Genomic DNA, 26,323 nt, shown 5'->3' on the forward strand with positions numbered 1-26,323 from the left:
CATGTGATTTTTGGCTTTTTCCTTCTGGATAAAATCTATGACACTGCTCAATTTGTGAATGTTGAACCACGCTTGCATCCCAGAGATGAATCCCACTTGGACATGATGGATAATCCTTTCAATGTACTGTTGGGTTCTATTAGCCAGGATCTTGTTGAGGATTTTGGCGTCCATATTCATTAGGGAAATTGGTCTGTAATTCTCCTGTAATCTAGAGAGAGTAATTCTCTCTCCCCCAAAGCTGGGGTCTTTGCCTGGTTTGGGGATCAAGGTAATGTTGGCCTAATAGAATGAGTTTGGTAGCTCTCCTTCCGTTTCTATTTTTTGAAATAGCTTTAGGAGAATAGGTATTATTTCTTCTTTGAATGTTTGGTAGAATTCCCCAGGAAAGCAGTCCGGTCCTGGAGGTTAAGTTTTTCTTGCATTTGCATGCCCAATTGTTGCAAAAACCTCTCTCCCTTTAATCGATTTTACACCTTTCTTCAAAAATCAACTATCCATACCTACGTAAGTCAATTTATGGGCTCTATTCTGTGCCAATTGATCTATGTATGTGTCTCTTTACCAACACTACACTGCCTTGATTACCATAGCTTTATAGTCAGTTTTAAAATTAGAAAGTATGGGAAAAATAAAATTAGGAAGTATGATTCTAACTTTATTCTTCATTTTCAAAAATTGTTGATTCTCCTAGTTTCTTTGCCTTTACACATAAATTTTAATATTAGCTTGTCTAAATCTACAAACATTCCTCCTGAGATTTCTGTAGGAATTGCATTATATCTATCAATCAAAGTGGAAGGAATTGTCATGTTTCCTATGTTGTCTTCCAAACCATAAAAATGATGTCTCTCTCCACTTATTTGGTCTTTTTGATTTTCAGGACTTTATAGATTACAGCATACAGATTTTGTACACGTTTTGATAAATTTCCTTATATTTTTCATTTACTTTCTCTTTTCCTTTTCTTTCTCTTCTCTCTTTTTCTTTTTCTTTCTTTTCTTTTTTCTTTCTTTCTTTCTCTCTCTCCCTTTCTTTTTTCTTTCTTTCTTTCTTTCTTTCTTTCTTTCTTTCTTTCTTTCTTTCTTTCTTTCTTTCTTTCTTTTTCTTTAACATTTTGCAAATGGTATCTTTACTTTGGTTTTCACGTAATACATTGCCAGTATATAGAAACATGATGGGGGTTTTTGTTGTTGTTTCTTTCATATAAACTTGTTATTTTGGACTTGAAAACAATTGCATGAATACTTCAGAGAGTTCCTTTATACCCTTGCATTTGCTTTTCTAGAGCTGCCATAGCAAAGTATCACCAACTGAGGGGCTTAGAACAAAAGAAATGTATTGTCTTATACTCTTGGAGCAACCAAATTCAAAGCGTTGACAGGACCACACTTCTTCTGAAACCTACAGGGAACAATTATTGACTACATCCTCCTAGCTTCTGCTGTTTGCTGGCAATCTTTGACGTTCCTCGGTACATAGATCCTTCCCTCCAATCCTTGGTCTTCACATAGCGGACCTCCCTCTGTGCATGCCTGTCTCTGTGTCAACTTTTCCCTTTTTGTAGGGCTAGTATAATGTGGGATGAGGAGTTACCCTAATGACCTCTTCTTAATTTGATTTTCTCTGCAAAGACCCTATTTCCAAACAAGATCACATTATGAGGTCCTGGGGATAAGATTTCAACATATCTTCTTTCGAGGACACACTTCAACCCATAACAACCCCTCACTCAGGTGTCTCCCTTAATAACATCTTATGTTACCATGGTGTACATGTCAAAAACTAAAAAATTGACACTGGCACATTACTGTCAATTAGACTCAGACTTGACTTGGCTTTCATCAATTTTTCCACTCATATGCTCTATTTATTTTAGGATCCAATCCAGAGTGTCATACTGAATTGAAATGTTAGGTGTCCCCGGTGTCCTCTGATCTGTGACATTGTCTGTCTTTCCTTGTTTTTCATGATCCTGGCAATCTTGAGGTGCAATGGCCAGGTGTGCTGTAAGAATGTCTTCAAACTGGGGTTTGACTGATTCTTTTATTTCATGATTAGACTGTGGTTATGGGTTTGGGGAAAGAATACTACAGATCTGAAGTATCCTTTTCATGTCATCATATAAGGCTCTACGTGAGGCCTTATACGACCATAACAGGATTTATCATTGATGAGTTCACTTTCATTACTTGGTGAAGGTATTTTTTATGTACTGTAAAAGTAGTTTTTCTCTTTCTCTACTCTATTCTTTGTAAGTAAATCACTGTCTATCCCCATCTCAAAGGTATATGGAGTAATGATGGTGGGAATTAAGTTCGATCTCCTGGTAAGGAGTGTAGTGTGTACGTGTATTATTGAAATACTCTAGAAGGAAGACTTGATCTCTTCTCTCATATATATTTGCATATATGCATGTATTCAGTGATTTAATTTATATCAATATGAACTCACGTGTATTTATTTCATACTTTGGATTATAATCCTATATTAGATTATTTATTTTCTTGCTAAAATTATTCCAGCCTTGGCCGCGGAGGACTTTTTTTGTTAATAATAATTTTTTATTATGTTATGTTAGTCACCATACAGTATATTCTTAGTTTCTGATGTAGTGTTCCATGATTCATTATTTGTGTATAACACCCAGTGCACCATGCAATATGTGCCCTCCTTAATACCCATCACTGGCCTATTCCAATCCCCCACCCCCCTCCCCTCTGAAGCCCTCAGTTTGTTTCCCAGAGTCCACTGTCTCTCATGGTTCATTCCCCCTTCTGTTTACCCCCCCCTCTTCATTCTTCCCCTCCTTCTCCTACCGATCTCCCTGCTATTCCTTATGTTCAGGTTGTTGGCTCCTTTATGTTTTTGGCATGCTTCCACTTTTGTTTTTTCTTTGGGCCATGCCTTACCTGCTGGTACTGTGAAGGGTTGACAGTTCCTTATGTATTTTCCTTCCTCAAGCCCTAGAATCAGCCATTTCTCCAAGTTGCTCTGGTCGTGTTTATTGGAGAATGATATTTAACCCAACCAAGATCAGGGTCATATGTGTTTGTTGTTATCAGTATGTTACTGCTTCAACCCTCTTAGCAAGTAGAACTAGGAAATATATGTCTATATATGAATCCATTTATATCTAGATGTATGCATAATATAACAATTTCTTTGACCATCTGTATATGTGTTAAACTAAACATGAAATAATAGTATATTGCAGAGTCTTACTGAGAACCACAGTGGTTATTCCAGCCTTCCACCATCCCTTATTTGTCACTTCCTTCCCTGACATGAAAAACCAGGCTTTTATTATCTACCTTTTGTTTACTTGTATGTTCAATCCTGACACAGATATAAGTTCCTTCAGAAATGTTAATATACATCCCTGTGAGAAACAGATTTACAAACTAGAGCCTAGTGTTTATGCATAATTATTTTTTGTCTTCACTTTAGAATTTCCAATCAAAATACTGTTTTCCAAATTTACTTAGATCGATTTTCCTCCACTCCCTCAAAGAAGTCATGCCATTCATTTGTAATACAATGAGATAATTGTGGCAGTTGGCATTCCATCCTAGGTTCCTTGGATATCCTATTTGGCTTTGTTAATTTGCATATATTAGAGATGACTCTTGGTGATGTGGAATTCTATGGCTTTGGAGAGATGCAGAGAAGCATGAATCCGTCACTCAGTCCTAACCAAAAGAGCAGAACGGTTCCATTACCCCTTGCTGTCAACCAGTCCCCCCATTCCTATAACCCTGAGACACCAATATTCTGTTTTTCATCCCTATAGTTAAGGTTTTTTTTTTTTTTTGAGGATTTCCCCTAGTGGCATCATAAAATATGTATCCCTTTGGTTCTGGCTCCTTTCACTCAGCAAAATGCATTTAACATTCATCCAGGTTGTTATGTACATGAGTAACTCATTCCTTGTTATCACGGAATAGCATTTTCTTTTATGGATGAACCACATACTGTTTATCCATTTACCTGCTGAAGGACATTTTGTTTCCTTACAGGTGTTTTGAATATGAGCAAAACTTTATAAACATTCACATACTGGTTTTTGTGTGGACATAAGTTTTAAGTTCCTTTGGGAAAATACCTGTGAGTGAAATACTGGCTATATTGTAAGTCTATGTTTAACTTTATTAAAGGGAGAGAGTGAAAGGGGGGGAGAGAGAAATGCCAAATTGTCATCCAAAGTAACTGGTGCTATTCATTCCCACCAGCACTAAATGAGAGTTCCTGTTGCTTGGCATCCTTACCAGCATTTGGTGTTGTCAGTTTTATTTTATTTTATTTTAGCCATTGTACTAGGTATATAGTAGTGTGTAATTATGGTTTTAATTCCAGTGTCTCTGATGACCAATGATTCAGAATATTTACATATGCTTATTTGCCATCCAGATATCTGCCTTGGTGAAATGTCTGTATCTTTTGCCCATTTTAAAAATCAGAAGGGGGAATGAAACATGAGAGACTATGGACTCTGAGAAACAAACTGAGGGCTTCAGAGGGGAGGGGGTGGGGGAATGGGATAGGCTGGTGATGGGTAGTAAGGAGGGCACGTATTGCATGGTGCACTGGGTGTCGTGCACAACTAATGAATCACCGAACTTTGCATCAAAAACCAGGGATGTACTGTATGGTGACTAACATAATAAAAATACTATTAAAAAATAAAAATTGAATAGTTTGCTTTCTTATTTTTGAGGTTTTAAATGTTTTTGTATATATCTTCTGAATATAAAATTTTTTATCAGTTATTTGACTACATATATTTTCTCGTGGAATATGGCTTGGTTTATATTCTTATAATGTTATCTTTCCAGAAAGCAAAAGTTCTCATTTATTTATCAAAGATAAAGTCAAATTTAACAATTTTCCTTTCATGAAGTGAGCTTTTGATGTTTTATCGAAGGTTGTCCTTTCTCTATTAAAGTGTCTTTACGATTTGGTGAAAAATCAGCTGACATGACTGGGCAGGTCTCTGCTCCACCTTCTGTCTGGCTCTAATGATCCATGTATCTATCGTTTTGTCAATACTACATTGTCTTGATTCTGGGTGATTCTAGTAAGTTTTGAAATCCAACAATGTGAATATTGTGATTTTGTTGTTGTTGTTGTTTTAGGATTGTTGTGGCTATTCAATTTGCTTTGGTGTACTACAATACACTTTAGAGCCAGCTCGTTTGTAACTACAAAATATTTTCTATAATTTTCTTAGAGATTACACTGAATTTATAGATCAAATTGAGATAATTGTCATTCTATGCACATGGTTTATTTCTCCATTAATTTGGATCTTATTCCTTTCATCATTGCATTATACCTTCCACTGTCCTGATCCGCACATATTTTGTGAAGTTTATACCTAGTTAATTTACTTTCTTAAAAGTTAACAATTTGTCTTTATCTGACTGACTTATTTCACTTAGTATAATACTCTCTGTCTCTATCCATATCATTGCAAATGGTAAGATTTCATTCTTTTTTTTATGGCTGAGCAATATTCCTGTGTGTGTGTGTGTGTGTGTGTGTGTGTGTGTGTGTGTGTGTACCACTTCTTCTTTATCCTATTCATTAGTTGATGGACAATTGGGCTGTTTCCATAATTCGCCTATTGTTGATAATGCCGCTATAAACATCAGGAAGTCTGTATCCTTTCAAATCTGTATTTTTGTATCCTTTGGGTAAATACCTAGTAGTACAATTGCTGGATTGTAAGGTAGTCCTATTTTTAACTTTTTGAGGCAACTCCATAATGTTTTCCAGAGTGGCTGCACCAGTTTGCATTAACACCAACCTTGCAAGAGGGTTCCTCTTTCCCCACATCCTCGCCAACACCTATTGTTTCTTGTGTTTTTGATTTTAGCCATTCTGACAGGTGTGAGGTGATATCTTGTTATTGTTTTGATTTGTATTTCCCTGATGATGAGTGATGTTGAGCATCTTTTCATGTGTCTGTTAGCTATCTGGATGTCTTCTTTGGAAAAACGTCTATTCAGGTCTTCCCAATTTTTTAATTGAATTACTCATTTTTTTGAATGTTTTTATAAGTTCTTTATATATTTTGAGTACTAATCCTTTATCACATATGTCATTTGCAAATATCTCCCCCCATTCCACTGGTTGCCTTTTGGTTTTGTCGCTTGTTTCCTTCACTGTACAGAAGCTTTTTGTTTTGATGAAGTCCCAATAGTTCATTTTTTTCCTTTTGTTTTCTTGCCTGAGGAGACCTATCTTAAAAGAACTTGCTACAGGTGATGTCAAAGAGGTTACAGCTGGTTTCTCCTCTAGGATTTTAATGGTTTCGTGTCTCACATGTCTTTAATCCATTTTGAATTTATTTTTGTGTATGGTGTATAGCACATGATTTCACTCATGTGGGATTTAAGAAACAAAGCAAAGGAGCATAGGGGAAAAAAGAGAGGCAAACCACGAAACAGACTCTTAACCATCAGTTTGTTCTCTATAGTTCTCAGAGGGGAGGTGGTTGTAAGCTAGATCAAGTAGGTGATCACCATTAAGGAGTGCACATATTGTGCTGAGCACCGGGTGTTTATGGAAGTGCTGAATCACTAAATTGTACATCTGAAACTAATATTACACTAATATTAACTGGAACAAATAATAAGAAAAAATTAACAAATTTACTGTGATATATTTGACATACAGTAACCTGCACACACTAAAAATGCACAATTTGGAAATTTTCAACATAGGTTCACATAGGAAACTTCCAACAAAATCATGATAATGAACTTGTCCATCCATCACCTGTGAAAGTTTCTTTTGACCCTTGTTTTTGTTTTTGACTTTTTTATTCTGGTAAGAACCCTTAACATGAAATGTACCATTTTAACACATTTTTAAGTATACAAGATAGTACTGGTAACAATGTTGTATATCAGATCTCTAGAGTTTATGAATCAAGTTAATTCACTTCTTGAAGTTTTTGCAAATGTGGGCTTTTAAAAAATTTCAAATACAAATTTTGAAACTATACATGTGGGGTTTTTAAAAATTTCAGATACAACTTTTTCTTTCTTTTTTTTAATTAAACTTTTTATTTTGAGAAAATTGTAGATTATCATGGAGCTATAAGAAACAATACAGAGAGATCTAAATTACATTTTTTCCAGTTTCCTGTAATGGTAACATTTTGAAAAGCTATAGTACAATATTGCAGGATATTGACATTGATACAGACAAGATATAGAATATTTCTGTCACCGCAAGGATTCCTTATGTTGCCCTTTTATTGGCACACCTACTTTCCTCCTGCTACTTCCTCCCACCCAGCTTCCATAATTCCAGACAACCACCAATCTACTTTTCATTTATATAATTTTGTCATTTCAAGAATATGTAAATGGAATCTTACAGCATGTAACCTCCAGAATTGGATTTTTTCACTAGGCATAGTTCTCTGGATGTTCATCCAGTTTATTTCATGTATCAATACTTTGTTTCTTTTTATTGCTGAATAATATTCTGGGTGTGGAAGTACCACAGATTGTTTATTCATTCACTCCATCGAAAGACATTTGGGTTTTTGCCAGTTTTGGGCTATTACAAATAAAACTGCTATGAACATTTGTGTATAGGATTCGTGTGAATATAAGCTTTCATTTTTCTGACATGGAAGCCCAAGAATGTGATTACTGGATCACAGAGTAGTTGCATGTTTAGTTTTTTGAGAAACTGACAAACCGTTTTCCAAGTGGCTATATCACTTTATATTCCCACTAGCAACAGATACAACTTTTTCACTGCAAATATGTAGGAATCAAGATGACTTTTATATATTGACCTTTGTCCTGTGACCTTGCTAAACTCATTCATTAATTCCAGGATTTTTTTTTTTTAGTAAAGTCTTTGGGATTTTCTACACTCACAATCATGTCTTCTGTAAGCACATACATTTTATTTCTTCCTTCCCAATGTTTGTCTTTCTTTCCCTCCAACCAGATTTATTGAACATATGAAAATTATATATACAAAGTGACTTGGACTTGCTACTTCAAAACACGATCCTTTCTTACTAATATCTTGATAACTCGGTCTATTGAGTGTCAAAAAGAAGCTTATTCCAAAATTAATAGAAAAGTGCCCAATGCACGCCAAATGAATGGCCTACCTACTGGAACTTGAATAGTTCTACAAGATAATTACCATAGGTAGGAGGCAGCCCCTATGACAGGCTGCTGGAGAACTGATATGACATGTTAAGAGGTCATTTTGCACACTGCCACTGTGATGCTGTCATGTTTCTGGATCATAGTGCTCCCAATATCTGATTCTAGACACACCACAGGAGTATCAGTGGGATCTGAGGTTAGCTTGCTGCTTGGTAGTCTAGAACAGTGGACTCCAGCATGCTCATCTGACAGGGTCTCACAGCAGCCCAAATTAAGTCCTTGTGAATCTGTGTGCAAGATTCCAACAGTGGAAGGATTCTTCATTGTGTCCTCCAAGTGCTGCTCCAAGGTTGCCTCCATTCCATCCACTGTCCACCTGGTCTGGGATCCCACAACACGTCCAAAGTTTTCTTTCTTTCTTTCTTTCTTTCTTTCTTTCTTTCTTTCTTTCTTTCTTTCTTTCTTTCTTTCTTTCTTTCTTTCTTTCTTTTTCTTTCTTGTTTTGCTGCACTACCTACGACTTCCAGTACAATGTTGAATAGAAGTGGTGAGAGAGGACATCGATTATCATGCTGAAATTACAAGAGAAGAATTTGGATTCTCACTATTAAGAATGTTCTCTCAGCTTTAGTTTTTTTCATAGAAACCCTTCATTCAGTCAAGAAAGCACCTTTCTTTTCCTGGTTGCTGAGACTTTCTATCATGAATGGAGGTTGTACTTTGTTGAGTGTGTTTTCTGCTTATATTGTTATGATATGGTTTTTGTTCTGTAGCAATTTAATAAGGTAATGTACATGGATTATATTTGAAATGTTAAAGCACCCTCATGTTTTCGTGAATAAACAAACTTCGTCATGCTATATTACCTTTTAAAATATTGTTGGGGATTTTTTTTTGCAAATATTTTATTAAGGATTTTTGCCTTTATATTCAAGGGGCATTTAGGAATATGCTTTCTTGCCATTCTAACTGGTGTAAGGTGGTATCTCAATGTGGTTTTGATTTGAATTGCCATGATGGCTAAAGATGTTGAACATTTTTTCATGTGTCTGTTAGCCATTCATAAGTCTTCTTTAGAGAAGTGTCTGTTTGTGTCTTCTGCCCGGTTTTTGACTTGATTATTTGTTTTTTGGGTGTTGAGTTTGAGAAGTTCTTTATAGATCTTGGATACCAGCCCTTTATCCGTAGTGTCATTTACAAATATCTTCTCCCATTCTGTGGGTTGCCTCTTTGTTTTGTTGACTGTTTCCTTTGCTGTGCAGAAGCTTTTTTTTCTTGATGAAGTCCCACAAGTTCATTTTTGCTTTTGTTTCCCTTGCCTTTGGAGATGTGTCATGAAAGAAGTTGCTGTAGCTGATGTCGAAGAGGTTACTGCCTATATTCGACTCTATGATTTTGATGGATTCCTGTCACACATTGAGGTCTTTCATCCATTTAGAGTTTATCTTTGTGTATGGTGTAAGAGAATGGTCGAGTTTCATTCTTCTGTATATAGCTGTCCAATTTTCCCAGCACCATTTATTGAAGAGACTGTCTTTTTTCCATTGGATGTTCTTTCCTGCTTTGTTGAAGATTAGTTGACCATGGAGTTGAGGGTCCATATCTGGGCTCTCTATTCTGTTCCGTTGATCCATGTGTCTGTTTTTGTGCCAGTACCATGCTGTCCTGCTGATCACAGCTTTGCAATATAGCTTGAAATGAGGCAAAGTGATGCCCGCAGCTTTGTTTTTCTTTTTAAACATTTCCTTGGCGACTCGAGGTCTTTTCTGGTTCCACACGAATTTTAGGATTGTTTGTTCCAGCACTTTGGAAAATGCCATTGGTATTTTGATTGCGACAGGCGTTGAAAGTATAGATTGCTCTGGGGAGCATAGACATTTTAACAATGCTTAGTCTTCCGATCCATGAGCATGGAATGTTTTTCCAACTTTTTGTGTCTTCTTCAGTTTCTTTCACAAGTGTTCTGTAGTTTCTAGAGTATAGATCCTCTACCTCTTTGGTTAGGTTTAGTCCAAGGATTCTTGTGGTGTTTGGAGCTATTTAAATGGAATTGACTCCCTAACTTCTCTTTCTACAGTTACATTGTTAGTGTATTGGAAAGCAACTGATTTCTGTGCATTGATTTTGTATCCTGGCCATTCCTGAATTGCTATATGAGTTCTAGTAATTTTGGGGTGGAGTCTTTTGTGTTTTCCACATAAAGTATCATGTCATCTGTGAAGAGGGAGAATTTGACTTCTTCCTTGCCAATTTGGATACCTTTTATTTCTTTTTGTTGTCTTATTGCTGTTGCTAGGACTTCTAGTACTATGCTGAAAAATAGAGGTGAGAGTGGGCAAAACTGACAAGGCAAGAAACAACAAATGTTGGAGAGGATGTGGAGTTATTACAGCCACTTTGGAAAACAGTGTGGAGGTTCCTCAAAAAGTTAAAAATAGAGCTACCCTATGACCCAGCAATTGCCCTACTGGGTATTTACCTCAAAGATACAGATGTAGTGAAAAGAAGGGCCACATGCATCCCAATGGTCACAGCAGCAATGTCCACAATAGCCAAACTGTGGAAGGAGCCAAGATGCCCTTCAACAGAGAAATGGATAAAGAAGTTGTGGTTCATATATACTCAAGCCATCAGAAAGGTTGAATACCCACCATTTGCATCGACATGGATGGAACTGGAGGGGATTATACTAAGTGAAATAAGTCAAGCAGAGAAAGACGATTATCATATTGTTTCACTTACATGTGGAACATAAGGAATAGCATGGAGGAAATCAGGAGAAGGGAAGGAAAAATGAAGGGTGGGTGGGAATCAGAAGGGGAGATGGACCATGAGAGACTATGGACTCCGGGAAACAAACTGAGGGTTTCAGAGGAGAGGAGGGGGGGGATGGGTTAGCCAGGCACATATTGCATGGAGCATTGGGTGTTATACTCAAACAATGAATCATGGAACACTACATCAAAAACTAATGATGTACTGTATGGCCACTAACATAACATAATAAAATAAAATTTTTTAAAAAAGTAAAGTGCTTGAAGTTGAGCTGGCAGAGAGAGAGAAAAAAAAAGGAATATGCTTTCTTGTACAGTTTTTGTTTGATTTTGGAATCAATTGTTTTCTCAATTGTCTTTCTGTTTTCAACTTCACTCATTTCTGCTGTAACTTTTATTAGTTTCTCATTTCTGTTTGCTCTATGTATAACCTGCTTTTATTTCTCTAGTTTAAATTGAACCTTACATTATTGGTTTTAGATCTTTCCTTTCCACATATGCACACGCATATGTGCATCTAATGCTATAATTTTTCCACTAAGAACTAATTTATCTGTATCCCAAAATTTTGACATTTTTCATTGAAGTTAACATATTTTAAAATTTCTCTTGTGATTCTTCTTTCTTCTTTCTTTCTTTCTTTCTTTCTTTCTTTCTTTCTTTCTTTCAAAATTTTTATTTAAATTCTAGTCAGTTAACATATAGTATAGTATTAGTTTCAGGAATAGAATTTGGTGATTCATCACTTACATATAACACCCAGTGCTCATCACAAGTGCCCTCCTTAATCCCCATCACCTATTTAACCCATCCCCCACCCACTGCCCTTCGTTTCTGTTTATTAGTTGGCATTCTAGTAGCATGGATGTATATGGGTTCCTATTCTATTCAGTGGGTTATACTTCATTAATAGTATTACTTATTCCATTCTCAAATGATCCCAGATTATGCCTATGGGAGCTCCTTGTATTTTATGGTTCTTTCTTTGACCAATGGATTAGTATGCTTTTTTTTTTTTTAATTTTCAGTATCTTGAGATTTTCCTGATATCTTTTATATAGCTAATTCCCATTCTGGTCTAAGAACATACTTTGTAAGATTTCTATTGTTTTAAACATGTAAGGCTTTGTCTGGGCTTTGCCCAGAATATGATCTATCTTTTTTTTAAAATGTTTTTTATTATATTATGTTAGTCACCATACAGTACATTCCTGGTTTTTGATGTAAAGTTTGATGCTTCATTAGTTGCGTATAACACCCAGTGCACCATGCAATCTATCTTGATTCATGTTTCATGTACATTTGGGAAAACATATAGTCTGTGTTGTTGGGTGGACTGATTTATAAATATTTGTTAAGCCCAGTCAGTTGGTAGTGCTCTTTAGGGTGTCCGTATCCTTATAATTTTCTACCAACTTATTTTATTAATTACTGAAAGAGGAATGTTGAAATCTCCAAAGATATTAGAGAATTTCTCTTTTTCTCTTTTTGTGTATATCAGTTTTTGCTTCATGCATCATGAAATTCTTTTGTTTCATTCATACACACTTAGGATTTCTATGTATTCTTAGATAGTTGACCTCCATATCACTGTGTAATACTTTCTTAATCCTAAACTTTCTCCCTTGTTCCTATGTCTTCTTTAAAATTAACAGAGCTACTCCAGCTTTCTTTAGATTAGGGTTCCTGTGTCTCTTTCTTATCCTTTTACTTTCAACCTAGGGCTTTACACTTAGAGTAGGTTTATTGTAGACTGCACAGAATTTCAGATTATGATTTTTTTAAAAAGATTTTATTTATTCATTTGACACAGAGAGAGAGACAGCCAGTGAGAGAGGGAACACAAGCAGGGGGAGTGGGAGAGGAAGAAGCAGGCTCCCAGCGGAGCAGGGAGCCAGATGCAGGGCTCGATCCCAGGACCCTGGGATGATGCCCTGAGCCGAAGGCAGACGCTTAACGACTGAGCCACCCAGGCGCCCCACCAGATTATGTTTTATGCATTCTGACAATCTTTGTTTTTTAACTGGTGAGCTGAAAGCATTCATATTTATCATAGTTATTGACATAATTAAATTAAAATGTAACATTTGATGTCTGTTTTCCATTTTTCTCTCTTTCCCACTTACTCTTTTCTGCCTTCTTGAGATTAAGTGGGCATATTTTTTTATACGTTTTTATTTAAATTCCAGTTCGTTACATGGATGGAGATAGAGAATATTATGCTGAGCAAATTAAGTGGACATTCTAAAATATAAAACTGTTTAGAAGAGATCAAATTTCCACCTTTTTCATTTTTTAAAATAAACTATTTTCAGAGAAGTTTTAAGTTCACAAAAAAAAATTTTCAGGACAAAGTACAAAGAGTTCCTGTATACCACACACTTACAACCTTTTCTACTATAGAGAGCCCAGCCAGAGTGGCGCACTTGTTACAATTGATTAATCTACGTGGACACATCATTAGCACCCAAAGTCTGTAATTTACATGAGGAGTCACTCTTAGTGTTGTACATTCTATGGGTTATAACAAATACATAATGACATGTATCCCCTATTGTAGTATCATACAGAATAGTATTACTGCCCTAGAAATCCTCTGTACTTCACCTATTCATCACTTTCCTCACCACAACCCCTGGAAAACACTGATATTTTTTTTTCTTGCTGTCTCCATAGTTTTGCCTTTCCCAGAATGGCATATAGTTGGATTCACATAGCACGTAGTTTTTTCATAGTGGCCTCCTTCACTTAGTAATATACATTTAAGTTCTCTCCTTATCTTTTCATGGATTGACAGCTCCTTCTCTACAGTGTTGAGTACTATTCCACTGTCCGGATATCCTAAAGTGTATTTATCCATTCACTTACCTAAGGACATCTTGATTGCTTCCAAGTTTTGGCAGTTATTAATAAAGCTACTATAAACATGTGCAGAGTTTTGTGCAGACATAAGATTTTTATTTATTTGGGTAAATACCAAGGAGCACAATTGCTGGAAGAGTACTCTCAAACTCTTCCAAACTGCTTATACCATTCTGCATTTCCCAACATCAGTGAATGAGAGTTCCTGTTGCTCCACATCTTTATCAACATTCGATGTTGTCAGTATTCCATGTTGGGCCCCTTAATTGTTTTAATTTGCAAATCCCTAATGACACACAATGTTGAATTTGCTATACACATATCTTCTGTAGGGAGGTGTCTGTCAGAGGTTTTGTCCATTTTTAAGTTGTTTTCTTATTACTGAGTCTCTTCTTTATCCAGACCTTAGTTTCTGGTTTATTTCACCTTCCATCTGTCTAAAAGAACTTCTTTTAACATTCCTTACAAGGTGGAGATCCTGGCTATATATCCCCTTAGTTTTTTTTTTTTTTCATTCTGTCCTTTTTAAAAAAAGATTTTATTTATTTTTTTATTGGAGAGAGAGAGAGGGAGAGAGAGAGAGAGAGAGAGAGTGTGTGTGTGTGTGTGTGTGTGTGTGTGTGTGTGTGTGTGTTTGTGTGTGAGCACGAATGGGGGTGGGGGGCAGAGGTAGAAGGAGAAGCAGACTCCCCGCTAAGCAGGGAGCCCAACCTAGGGCCCAATCTCAGGACCCTGAGATCATGCCATGAGCCAGAGGCAGATGCTTAACCAACTAAGCCACCCAGGTGCCCCTCATTCTTCCTTTTTTTAATTTGAATCTGAGAAAGTCTTTATTTCTCCTTCACTTTTAAGTGATGATTGGGCAGTATACATATTTCTAGGTTTGTGTTTATTTTCTGTCAGTGTTTTAAATATTTCACTCTACTCTCTTCTTGCCTGCATGGCTCCTGAAGAAAAGTCGGATATACTTTGATTCTATGTCAGTAAGACATTTTTTTTTCTCCTGACTGATTTCAAGATTTATTCTTTATATTGGATTTTTTTAGTTTAAATATTACATTTTTGTAATTTATTCTGCTTGGTGTTCTCTGAGCTTCCTGATGTGTAGTTTGGTGCCTAACATTAATTTTGGAGAATTCTCCATCAGTATTACTTCAGATATTGCTTGTTCCTTTCTTCTCCTTCTGGTATTCCCATCACAGGTATGTTATGGTTTTGTAGTTGTCCTACAGTTATTGGGTATTCTTGGGGTTATTTGCTTTCCTTTTCCTCTTTGCTTCTAAATTTAGGTATTTCTATCGATATATCCTCAAGTTCCAATTCCTCAAGAATGTCTAGTATACTAATGAGCCCATCAAAAGCATTCTTCATTTATGTTACATTATTTTCACCTCTAACATTCTTTGAAATACTTTCTTAGCACTTTTGTCTCCCTGCTTCATTATCTGTTCTTGTATATTGTCTACTGTTTCCATTAAAGCCCTTAGCATATTAATCATATGTTTTAAAATATAAATTTCTCGCTTAGCATTATCTCCTCCAGTCCCATCCATGTTGCAGCAAATGTTGAGAAATCGTTCTTTTTGATGGCTGAGTAATATTCCATTGTATATATGGACCACTTCTTCCTAATCCGGTCATCCGTTGAAGGGCCTCTCGGCTCCTTCCACGATTTAGCTATTGTGAACAATGCTGCTATGAACATTGGGGTGCATATGGCCATTCTCTTCACTACATCTGTATCTTTGGGGTAAATCCCCAGTAGTGCAATTGCTGGATCACAGGGTAGCTCAATTTTTAACTTTTTAGGGGACCTCCACACTGTTTTCCAAAGTGGCTGTACCATCTTGCATTCCCACCAACAATGTAAGAGGGATCCCCTTTCTCCACATCCTCTCTAACATTTGCTGTTTCCTGCCTTGTCCATTTTTGCCATTCTAACTGGTGTAAGGTGATATCTCATTGTGGTTTTTATTTGAATTTCCCTGATGGCTAAAGATTTTGAACATTTTTTCATGTGTCTGTTAGCCATTTGTATGTCTTCATTGGAAAAGTGTCTGTTCATATCTTCTGCCCATTTTATGATTTGTTTATTTGTTTCTCGTGTATTGACTTTGAGAAGTTCTTTGTAGATCTTGGACACCAGTGTTTCATCTGTACTGTCATTTGCAAATATCTTCTCCCATTCCGTGGGCTGCCTCTTAGTTTCTTTGACTGTTTCCTTGGCTGTGCAAAAGCTTTTTATCTTGATGAAGTCCCACAAGTGCATTTTTTCTTTTGTTTCTCTTGCCTTTGGAGATGTGTCATGAAGGAAGTTGCTGTGGCCAATGTCAAAGAGGTTGCTGCCTATGTTCTCCTCTAGGATTTTGATGGATTCCTGTCTCACATCGAGGTCTTTCATCCATTTGGAGTTTATTTTTGTGTATGGTGTGAGAGAGTGGTCAAGTTTCATTCTTTTCCATATAGCTGTCCAATGATCCCAGCACCATTTATTGAAGAGACTGTCTTTTTTTCCACTGGATGTTTTTTCTTGCTTTGTCAAAGATTAGTTGCCCAAAGAGCCAAGGGTCCCTTTCTGGGTTCTCTATTCTGTTCCATTGGTCTATGTGTCTGTTTCCATGCCAGTACCATGCTGTCTTTGTGATCACAGCTTTGTAGTACAGCTTGAAATCAGGCAACGTGATGCCCCCAGCTTTGTTTTTCCTTTTCAACAATTCCTTGGTGATACGGATAAGTCAAGCAGAGAAAGACAATTATCATATGGTTTCACTCATTTATGGAACATAAGAAGTTGGAGGATCGGTAGGAGAGAAAAGGGAAGAAGCAAGGTGGGATAAACAGAAGAGGGATGAACCATGAGAGACTATGGATTCTGGGAAACAAACTGAGGGCTTCAGATGGGAGGGGGGGAAATGGGATAGGCTGGTGATGGGTATTAAGGAGGGCACATATTGCATGGTGCACTGGGTGTTTTACACAAGTAATAAGTCATGGAACTTTAAAAATAAATAAATAAATAAATAAATAAATAAATAAATAAATAAATAAATAAATAATCAATGTTAAAAATAAAAAAATAAGAAATAAATACATACAAATAAAATTTAAATTTCTCACCTTATATGTCCACCATTCTTGCGATATCTGACTCTGATTCCAATGCCTCTTCAATCTCTTCAAACTGTTTTTTTCTAGTTAGTGTGCCTTGTAATTTCTTGATGAAAGGCTGACATGATATACTAGGTAAAAGGAATTGTAGTAAATAGGCCTTTAGCAACGTGCTAGTAAGGGGGTGGGGGGGGAGGAGATGCATTCTGTAAACTTCTGAGTAGGTCGGTCACTTAGTGATCCTGTGTCCATGGGCAGTAGAGGTCAGCAGTGCTTCTCTGTTCCCCTCTTTGTTTGAAACAGATTGATGTCTAGAGGTGGCTGGACTTCGGTCATCCTTTCTCCCAGGGAGGTTGGCTCTGGTTAAATAGTTTCTCCTTTTAAGGAGGACAGTCCTCTCTAAGAAGAACAGAATGTTCTGATATACTTCCAAATGGTTACTTTCCCCCCGCCCCCCTGCCAAAGCAGCAGCAGTTTTTTCCCCCAATATTCACTGTGAGGACCTGGTGAAATTCCTAGAGGTAAAACTCACAAAAGTGTGGGTTCTTCCTATGAGTGGGTCCCCCTAGAGTTTTTAACTCTTGGGCTTCTGCACACCAAGCCTCTAGCCATTCATCAACTGCAGTGCAGGTTTTCTTACCCCAGCACCATGTCCCATGGACAGTTCTGCTGGTGAATTTCTTCTCTGGTAAACTGACACTCTCTGTATCTGCCTATGTGACTCTCCAATTGTACCTAAGAAGAGTGATCTCACTCTCTAATGAACCTAAGAAGACTGGTTGATTTTTCAGTGTTTTGGCTTTTTACTTCTTGGGATGCAGTGTGATTTCAGAGCTTCTCACATGTTGTACCAGAAACTGGAAGTCTATGCCTGTACTTTTCAAGTTTCATTTTACTGCTTCATGTGACTCACTCATTATTTATACCTCTATTTTAATTATTTTTAGTGTCTGCCTTAGAGTTTAAAATACAGGCATCCTCATTTTCTTGCAGAGCACAGATACTGAGATATTTACAAATTGAAGATGTGGCAGCCTTTTGTCCAGCAAGTCTATCAGCACTATTTTTTCCAATAACATCTGCTCATTTCATGTCTGTGTGTCAACATTTTAGTCATTCTCACAGAGTTTTTCTTTTTTTTAATGTTATGTTAGTCACCATACAGTACATCCTTAGTTTTTGATGTAGTGTTCCATGATCCATTGTTTGCGTATAACACCCAGTGCTCCATGCAATACGTGCCCTCCTTAATACCCATCACCAGCCTAGCCCAATTCCCCACCCCCTCCCCTCTGAAACCCTCAGTTTGTTTCCCAGAGTCTATAGTCTCTCGAGGTTCATTCCCCCTTCTGTTTACCCACCCTTCATTCTTCCCTTCCTTCTCCTACCGATCTCCCTGCTATTCCTTATGTTCCACAAATGAGTGAAACCATATGATAATTGTCTTTCTCTGCCTGACTTATTTCACTTAGCATAATCTCCTCCAGTCACATCCATATTGGTGAAAATGTTGGGTAATCGTTCTTTCTGACGGCTGAGTAATATTCCATTGCATATATGGACCACATCTTCTTAATCCATTCGTCTGTGGAAGGGCATCTCACCTCCTTCCACAATTTAGCTATTGTGCACAATGCTGCTGTGAACATTGGGGTGCATATGGCCCTTCTCTTCACTACGTCCGTACCGTTGGGGTAAATACCCAGTAGTGCAATTGCTGGGTCATAGGGTAGCTCTATTTTTAACTTTTTGAGGGACCTCCACACTGTTTTCCAAAGTGGCTGTACCAACTTGCATTCCCACCAACAGTATAAGAGGGTTCCCCTTTCTGCACATCCTCTCCAACATTTATTGTTTCTTGCCTTGCCAATTTTTGTCATTCTAACTGGCATAAGGTGGAATCTCAAGGTGGTTTTGATTTGAATTTCCCTGATGGCTAATGATTTTGAACATTTTTTTCATGTGTCTGTTAGCCATTGATATGTCTTCATTGGAAAAGTGTCTGTTCATATCTTCTGCCCATTTTTTGACTTGATTATTTGTTTCTCATGTATTGAGTTTGAGAAGTTCTTTATACATCTTGGATATCAGCCTTTTATCTCTAGTTTCATTTGCAAATATCTTCTCCCACTCTCTGGGTTGTCTCTTTGTTTTCCTTTGTCTTTCCTTTGACTGTTTCCTTGGCTGTGCAGAAAATTTTAATCTTGATGAAGTCCCACAAGTTCATTTTTTCTTTTGTTTCTCTTGCCTTTGAGACATGTCATGAAAGAAGATGCTGTGGCTGATGTCAAAGAGGTTACAGCCTATGTTCTCCTCTATGATTTTGATGCATTCCTGTCTCACATCGAGGTCTTTCTTCCACTTGGAGTTTATCTTTGTGTGAGAGTGGAAAAGTTTCACTCTTTTGTAAATAGCTGTCCAATTTTCCCAGCACCAGTTATTGAAGAGACTATCTTTTTTCCCCTGGATGTTTTTTCCTGCTTTGTCAAAGATGAGTTGACCATAGGGCCGAGGGCCCATTTCTGGAGTCTCTATTCTGTTCCATTGGTCTATGTGTCTGTTTTTGGGCCAGCACCATGCTGTCTTTGTGATCACAGCTTTGTAGTATAGCTTGCAATCAGGCAACGTGATGCCCCCAGCTTTGTTTTTCTTTTCCAACATTTCCTTGGTGATGCGGGGTCTTTTCTGGTTCCACACGATTTTAGGATTGTTTGTTCCAGCGCTTTGAAAAATGTCATTGGTATTTTGAATGGGATGGCATTGAAAGTATAGTTTGCTCTGGGCAGCATAGACATTTTAACTATCTTTATTCTTCCGACCCATGAGCATGGACTGTTTTTCCATCTTTTCGTGTCTTCTTCCATGTCTTTCAGCAGTGTTCTGTAGTTTCTGGAGTATAGATCCTTCATCTCTCTGGTTAAGTTTATTCTGAGATATCTTATGATTTTTGGTGCTATTGTAAATGGAATCAATTCCCTACTTTCTCTTTCTTCAGTCTCATTGTTCGTGTATAGAAATGCAACTGATTTCTGAACATTGATTTTTGTATCCTGCCACATTACTGAATTGTTCTATGAGTTCTAGTAATTTGGGGGTGGAGTCTTTTGGGTTTTCCACATAAAGTATCATGTCATCTGTGAAGAAAGAGCGTTTGACTTCTTCTTTGCTAATTGGAATACATTTTATTCTTTTTTGTGGTCTGATTGCTGTTGCCAGGACTTCTAGTACTATGTTGAACAAAAATGGCGAGAGTGGGCATCCTTGTCGTGCTCCTGCTCTTAAAGGAAATGCTTTCAACTTTTCCCCATTGAGAACGATATTTGCTGTAGGCTTTTCATAGATGTTTTTATGAAATTGAGGAATGTACCCTCTATCCCTACACCCTGAAGGGTTTTAATCAGGAAAGGATGCTGTATTTTGTCAAATGCTTTTTCTGCATCAGTTGAACGGATCATATGGTTCTTGTCTCTTCTCTTCTTAGTGTGATCTATCACACTGATTGATTTGTGAATGTTGAACCACCCTTGCATCCCAGGGATGAATCCCACTTGGTCTCGATGGATAAATCTTTTAATGTACTGTTGGATCCTATTAGCTAGGATCTTCTTGAGAATTTTGGCATCCATATTCCTCAGGGATATCGATCTGTAATTCTCCTTTTTCATGGGGTCTTTGTCTGGTTTTGGGATCAAGGTAATAGTGGCCTCATAAAATGAGTTTGTTAGTTTTCCATCTGTTTCTATTTTTTGAAACAGCTTCAGGAGAATAGGTATTATTTGTTCTTTGAATGTTTGCTAGAACTCCCAGGGGAATCCGTCAGTCCCTGGACACTCGTTTTTGATCACTGCTTCATTCTCTTCATGATGAATCGGTCTGTTTAGATAATCAATGTCTTCCTGTTTCAGTCTTGGTAGTTTATAGGTTTCTAGGAAGGCATCCATTTCATCCAGGTTGTTTAATTTATTGGCGTGTAGTTGTTGATAATAGTTTCTAATGATTGTTTCTATTTCCTTGGTGTTGGTCGTGTTCTCTCCCATTTTAATCATAATTTTATTTATTTGGGTCCCTTTTCTATTCTTTTGAATAAGTATGGACAGTGGCTTATCAATCTTTAATATATATATATTATGTTAGTCACCATACAGTACATCCCTAGTTTTTGATGTAAAGTTCCATAATTCATTACTTGCGTATAACACCCAATGCAACATGCAATACATGCCCTCCTTACTACCCATCTCCACCCTATCCCATTCCCCCACCCTCTCCCCTCTGAAGCCCTCAGAGTTTGTTTCCCAGAGTCCATAGTCTCTCATGGTTCATTCCCCCTTCTGATTACCCCCCCTTTCTTCTGCCCCTTCTTCTCCTACTGATCTTCCTACTTCTTATATACCACAAATGAATGAAACCTATGGTAATTGTCCTTCTCTGCTTGACTTATTTCGCTAAGCATTATCTCCTCCAGTCCCGTCCATGTTTCAGCAAATGTTGAGAAATCGTTCTTTTTGATAGATGAGTAATATTCCATTCTATATATGGACCACATCTTCTTAATCCAGTCATCTGTTGAAGGGCATCTCAGCTCCTTCCACGATTTAGCTATTGTGGACAATGCTGCTGTGAACACTGAGGTGCATAACGCCCTTCTCTTCCCTATGTCTGTATCCTTAGGTTAAATCCCTAGTAGTGCAATTGCTGGATCATAGGGTAGCTCAATTTTTAACTTTTTTAGGGGACCTCCACACTGTTTTCCAAAGTGGCTGTACCAACTTGCATTCCCACCAACAATGTAAGAGGGATCCCCTTTCTCCACAGCCTCTCCAACATTTGCTGTTTCCTGCCTTGTCCATTTTTGCCATTCTAACTGGTGTAAGGTGTTATCTCATTGTGGTTTTGATTTGAATTTCCCTGATGGCTAAAGATTTTGAACATTTTTTCATGTGTCTGTTAGCCATTTGTATGTCCTCATTGCAAAAGTGTCTGTTCATATCTTCTGCCCATTTTATGATTTGTTTATTTGTTTCTTGTGTATTGACTTTGAGAAGTTCTTTGTAGATCTTGGATACCAGTGTTTTATCTGTAGTGTCATTTGCAAATATCTTCTCCCATTCCATGGGCTGCCTCTTAGTTTTTTTTGACGGTTTCCTTGGCTGTGCAGAAGATTTTTATCTTGATGAAGTCCCACAGTGCATTTTTTCTTTTGTTTCTCTTGCCTTTGGAGATGTGTCATGAAAGAAGTTGCTGTGGCCGATGTCGTAGAGGTTGCTGCCTATGTTCTCCTCTAGGATTTTGATGGATTCCTGTCTCACATCAGGGTCTTTCATCCATTTGGCGTTTATCTTTGTGTATGGTGTGAGAGAGTGCTCAAGTTTCATTCTTTTGCATGTAGCTGCCCAATGTTCCCAGCACCATTTATTGAAGAAACTCTCTTTTTTCCACTGGATTTTTTTTTTCTGTTTCGTCAAAGATTAGTTGTCCAAAGAGCCGAGGGTCCATTTCTGGGTTTCCTATTCTGTTCCATTGGTCTATGTGTCTGTTTTTGTGCCAGTACCATGCTGTCTTTGTGATCACAGCTTTGTAGTATAGCTTGAAATCTGGCAACATGATGCCCCCAGCTTTGTTTTTCCTTTTCAACAATTCCTTGGTAATTCGGGGCCTTTTCTGGTTCCACACAAATTTAAGGGCTGTTTGTTCCAGTTCCTTGAAAAATGTCCTTGGTATTTTGATCAGGATGGCATTGAAAGTGTAGATTGCTCTGGGTAGCATAGACATTTTAACTATGTTAATTCTTCTGATCCATGAGCACGGAATATTTTTCCATCTTTTTGTGTCTTCTTCAATGTCTTTCAAGAGTGATCTGTAGTTTCTAGAATATAGGTCCTTTACCTCTCTGGTTAAGTTAATTCGGAGATAACATATGATTTTTGGTGCTACTCTAAATGGAATGGATTCCCTAATCTCTCTTTCTTCAGCCTCATTGTTCATGTATAGAAATGCCACTGATTTCTGAGCATTGGATTTGTATCCCGCCACATTACTGAATTGCTCTATAACTTCTAGTAGTTTGGGGTGGATCCTTTTGGGTTTTCCATATAAAGTATCATGTCATCTGTGAGGAGAGACAGTTTGACTTCTTCTTTGCCAATTTGGAGACCTTTTGTCCCTTTTTCTTGTCTGATTGCTGTTGCAAGGACTTCTAGTACTATGTTAAATGATAATGGAGAGAGTGGGCATCCTTGTCGTGTTCCTGATCTTAAGGGAAAGGCTTCCAGCTTTTCCCCTTTGAGAATGGTATTCACTCTAGGCTTTTCATAGATGGTTTTTATGAGATTGAGGAATGTCCCCTCTATCCCTACACTCTGAAGGCTTTTAATCAGGAAAGGATGCTGTATTTTGTCGAATGCTTTTTCTGCAACTATTGAGAGGATCCTATGGTTCTTGACACTTTTCTTGTTGGTATGATGTATCACACTGATAGATTTGTGAATGTTGAACCATCCTTGCATCCCAAGGATGAATCCCACTTGGTTCTGACGGATAATCCTTTTAATGTGCTGTTGGATTCTATTAGCCAGGATCTTGTCGAGGATTTTGGCGTCCATATTCATTAGGGAAATCGGTCTGTAATTCTCCTTTTTGAGGGGGTCTTTGCCTGGTTTGGGGATCAAGGTAATACTGGCCTCATAGAATGAGTTTTGTAGTTGTCCTTCTGTTTCTATTTTTTGAAACAGCTTCAGTAGAATAGGTATTATTTCTTCTTTGAATGTTTGGTAGAATTCCCCAGGGAATCCATCAGGCCCTGGAGTCTTGTTTTTCGGGAGGTTTTTGATCACTGCTTCAATTTCTTCATAATTAATTGGTCTGTTTAAATCATCAATTTCTTCCTGTTTCAGTTTTGGTAGTTTATAGGTTTCCAGGAAGGCATCCTTTTCTTTCAGATTATTTAATTTATTGGCATAAAGCTGTTGATAAAAGCTTCTAATGATCCTTCCTATTTCATTGGTGTTGGTTGTGACCTCTCCTTTTTCATTCATAAGTTTGTTAATTGCGGTCGTTTCTCTTTCTCTATTCTTTTGAATAAGTCTTGCCAGTGGCTTATCGATCTTATCTAATCTTTCAAAGAACCAGCTTCTGGTTCTGTTGATCTGCTCTACTGTGCTCCTGGTTTCTTATTCATTGATCTCTGCTCTAATCTTAATCAACTGCTTTATCGTGCATGGATTAGGCCTAATCTTCTATTCCTGTTCCAGCTTCTTGAGGTGAGAATATAAAAACTGCATTTTAGATTTTTCTATTCTTTTGAGGGAGCCTTGGAGGGCTATGTATTTTCCCCTTAGGACTGCCTTTGTAGTGTCCCTTAGGGTTTGGACCATTGTGTTTTCATTCTCGTTGGTCTCCATAAATTGTTTAAAATAATTTTTGATTTCCTGGTTTATCGAATCATTCTTGAGCAGTATGGTTCTCAGTTTCCAAGTGTTTGAGTTTCTTCCAAATTTTTCCTTGTGATTGAGTTCCAATTTCAATGCATTGTGGTCTGAGAATATGCAGGGAATGATTTCAGTCTTTTGGTATCAGTCGAGACCTGTTTTGTGGCCCACCATGTGATCTATTCTGGAGAACGTTCCATGTGCATTCGAATAGAATGAGTATTCTTTTGTTCTGGGGTGTAGTGTTCTATATATATCTATGAAGTCCATCTGGTCTAGTATGGCATCCACGCTCTTGTTTCTTTGTCGCTTTTCTGCATAGGTGATCTGTCTATTGCTGCTAGTGGAGTGTTGAGGTCCCCTACTATTAACGTATTTTTATCTATTTGTCTCTTTATTCCGGTTAAGAGCTGTCTCGTGTATCTTGCTGCTCCCCTGTTAGGGGCGCAGATATTTATAATTGTCATATCCACTTGTTGGATACATCCTTTAAGAATAATATAGTGTCCTTCTGCACCTCTAACTATAGTCTTTAGTTTAAAATCCAATCTGTCTGATATGAGAATTGCTACCCCAGCTTTCTTTTGAGGTCCGTTGGCATGAAAAATGGTTTACCATCCCTTCACTTTCAGTCTGGATGTATCTTTAGGTTCAAAATGAGTCTCTTGTAGACAGCATATGGATGGGTCATGTCTTTTTATCCCACCTACAACCCTGTGGCATCTTATGGGAGCATTTAGGCTATTCACATTGAGACTGATTATTGAAAAATATGATTTTAATGATGTCATGTTGCCTGTAAAGTCTTTGTTTCTATAGATTGTAACTTTCTGTTCTGTATCACTCTTGGGGCCTTCTTACTTTTATGGAACCCCCCCTGAATATCTCCTGTAAGGCTGGTTTCGTGGTTACAAAATTGGTCAGTGACTGGTGATTCTGGCAGGTCCTTATCTCTCCATCAATTCTGAATGACAGCCTTGCTGGATAAAGGATCCTTGGCTGCATGTTTTTCTCTGAAAGAGCATTAAAAATGCCCCCCAACCCTTTCTCTCATTCCAGGTCTGTGTAGACAGGTCTGACGTAATCCTAATATTTTTGCCTTTGTACGTGAGAAATTTCCTTGCCCTGGCCAATTTCAATACTGTATTCTTGGATCTAATATTTGTGACTTGCACTATGACGTGACGTGACGTGGTGTAGGTTTGTCATGGTTGAATTTGGGAGGGGTCCTCTCTGCCTCTTGGACACGAATGCTTGTTTCCTTTGCTAGAATGGGGAAGTTTTCAGCTACAATTTGTTCAAATATCTCTTCTAAACCTCTCTCTTTCTCCACCCCCTCAGGGATGCCGATGATTCTGACATTGTAACATTTCATTGAGTCAGTAATCTCCCGTAACCTACATTCTTGAGATTGGATTTTTTTGAGCCAAGTTTCTGTTTTACCTTTCTCTTCTACCATCCCATCTTCCAATTCACTAATTTGTTCTTCTGCCTCATTTACCTGGCCGTCAGAACGTCTAGTTTTGACTGCATTTGATTCATAGCATTTTTAATTTCTGCCAGATTCGCTCTCATTTCCACCCTTAGAGATTCTATATTCTCCTTAATATTTTCGTTAATACCTTTTTCAAGCCTACACATCATCTTGACCATTGTTACTCTGCACTCCATTTCTGACCTTTTGGTTATATCCATATCCATATCCATCAGTTCTGTGGCACAGGCCACAGACTTATTATCTTTTCTTGCTGGGGGGGATTTCTCCTTCTTGTCATCCTGATGAGGAGAGGTTACAGGGATACCCAGAGCCCAAATTATTGACCAGGACCCAGGCAGTGTGCACTTGTTTTTTAGGGATGTTAGGGATGTGGGCTTCTTGATTTTTCAGCCTGCCTTCTGGGGGAGGGGCCTGCCATGCTGGTACTCAGGCAACCCTGTTTGGGTAGAGTCTCCCTGTCCCCTGCGAGGGGGGATGGGGATGGGCACAATGTGAGCTGGTATTTCC

The 26,323-nt window shown here is 37.7% G+C and overlaps 1 pseudogene; it reads right to left on the bottom strand.

Moving 5' to 3' along the window:
* Window positions 1-8,234: 8,234 nt before the first annotated feature.
* LOC148108782 (ragulator complex protein LAMTOR5 pseudogene) lies at window positions 8,235-8,507 on the bottom strand (annotated as a pseudogene).
* Between the last annotated feature and the right edge of the window lie 17,816 nt (window positions 8,508-26,323).

This window comes from Ursus americanus, chromosome 16 (assembly GCF_024610735.1).
Source record: "Ursus americanus isolate L20-20 chromosome 16, mUrsAme1.1.p, whole genome shotgun sequence".
NCBI lineage: Eukaryota > Metazoa > Chordata > Mammalia > Carnivora > Ursidae > Ursus > Ursus americanus.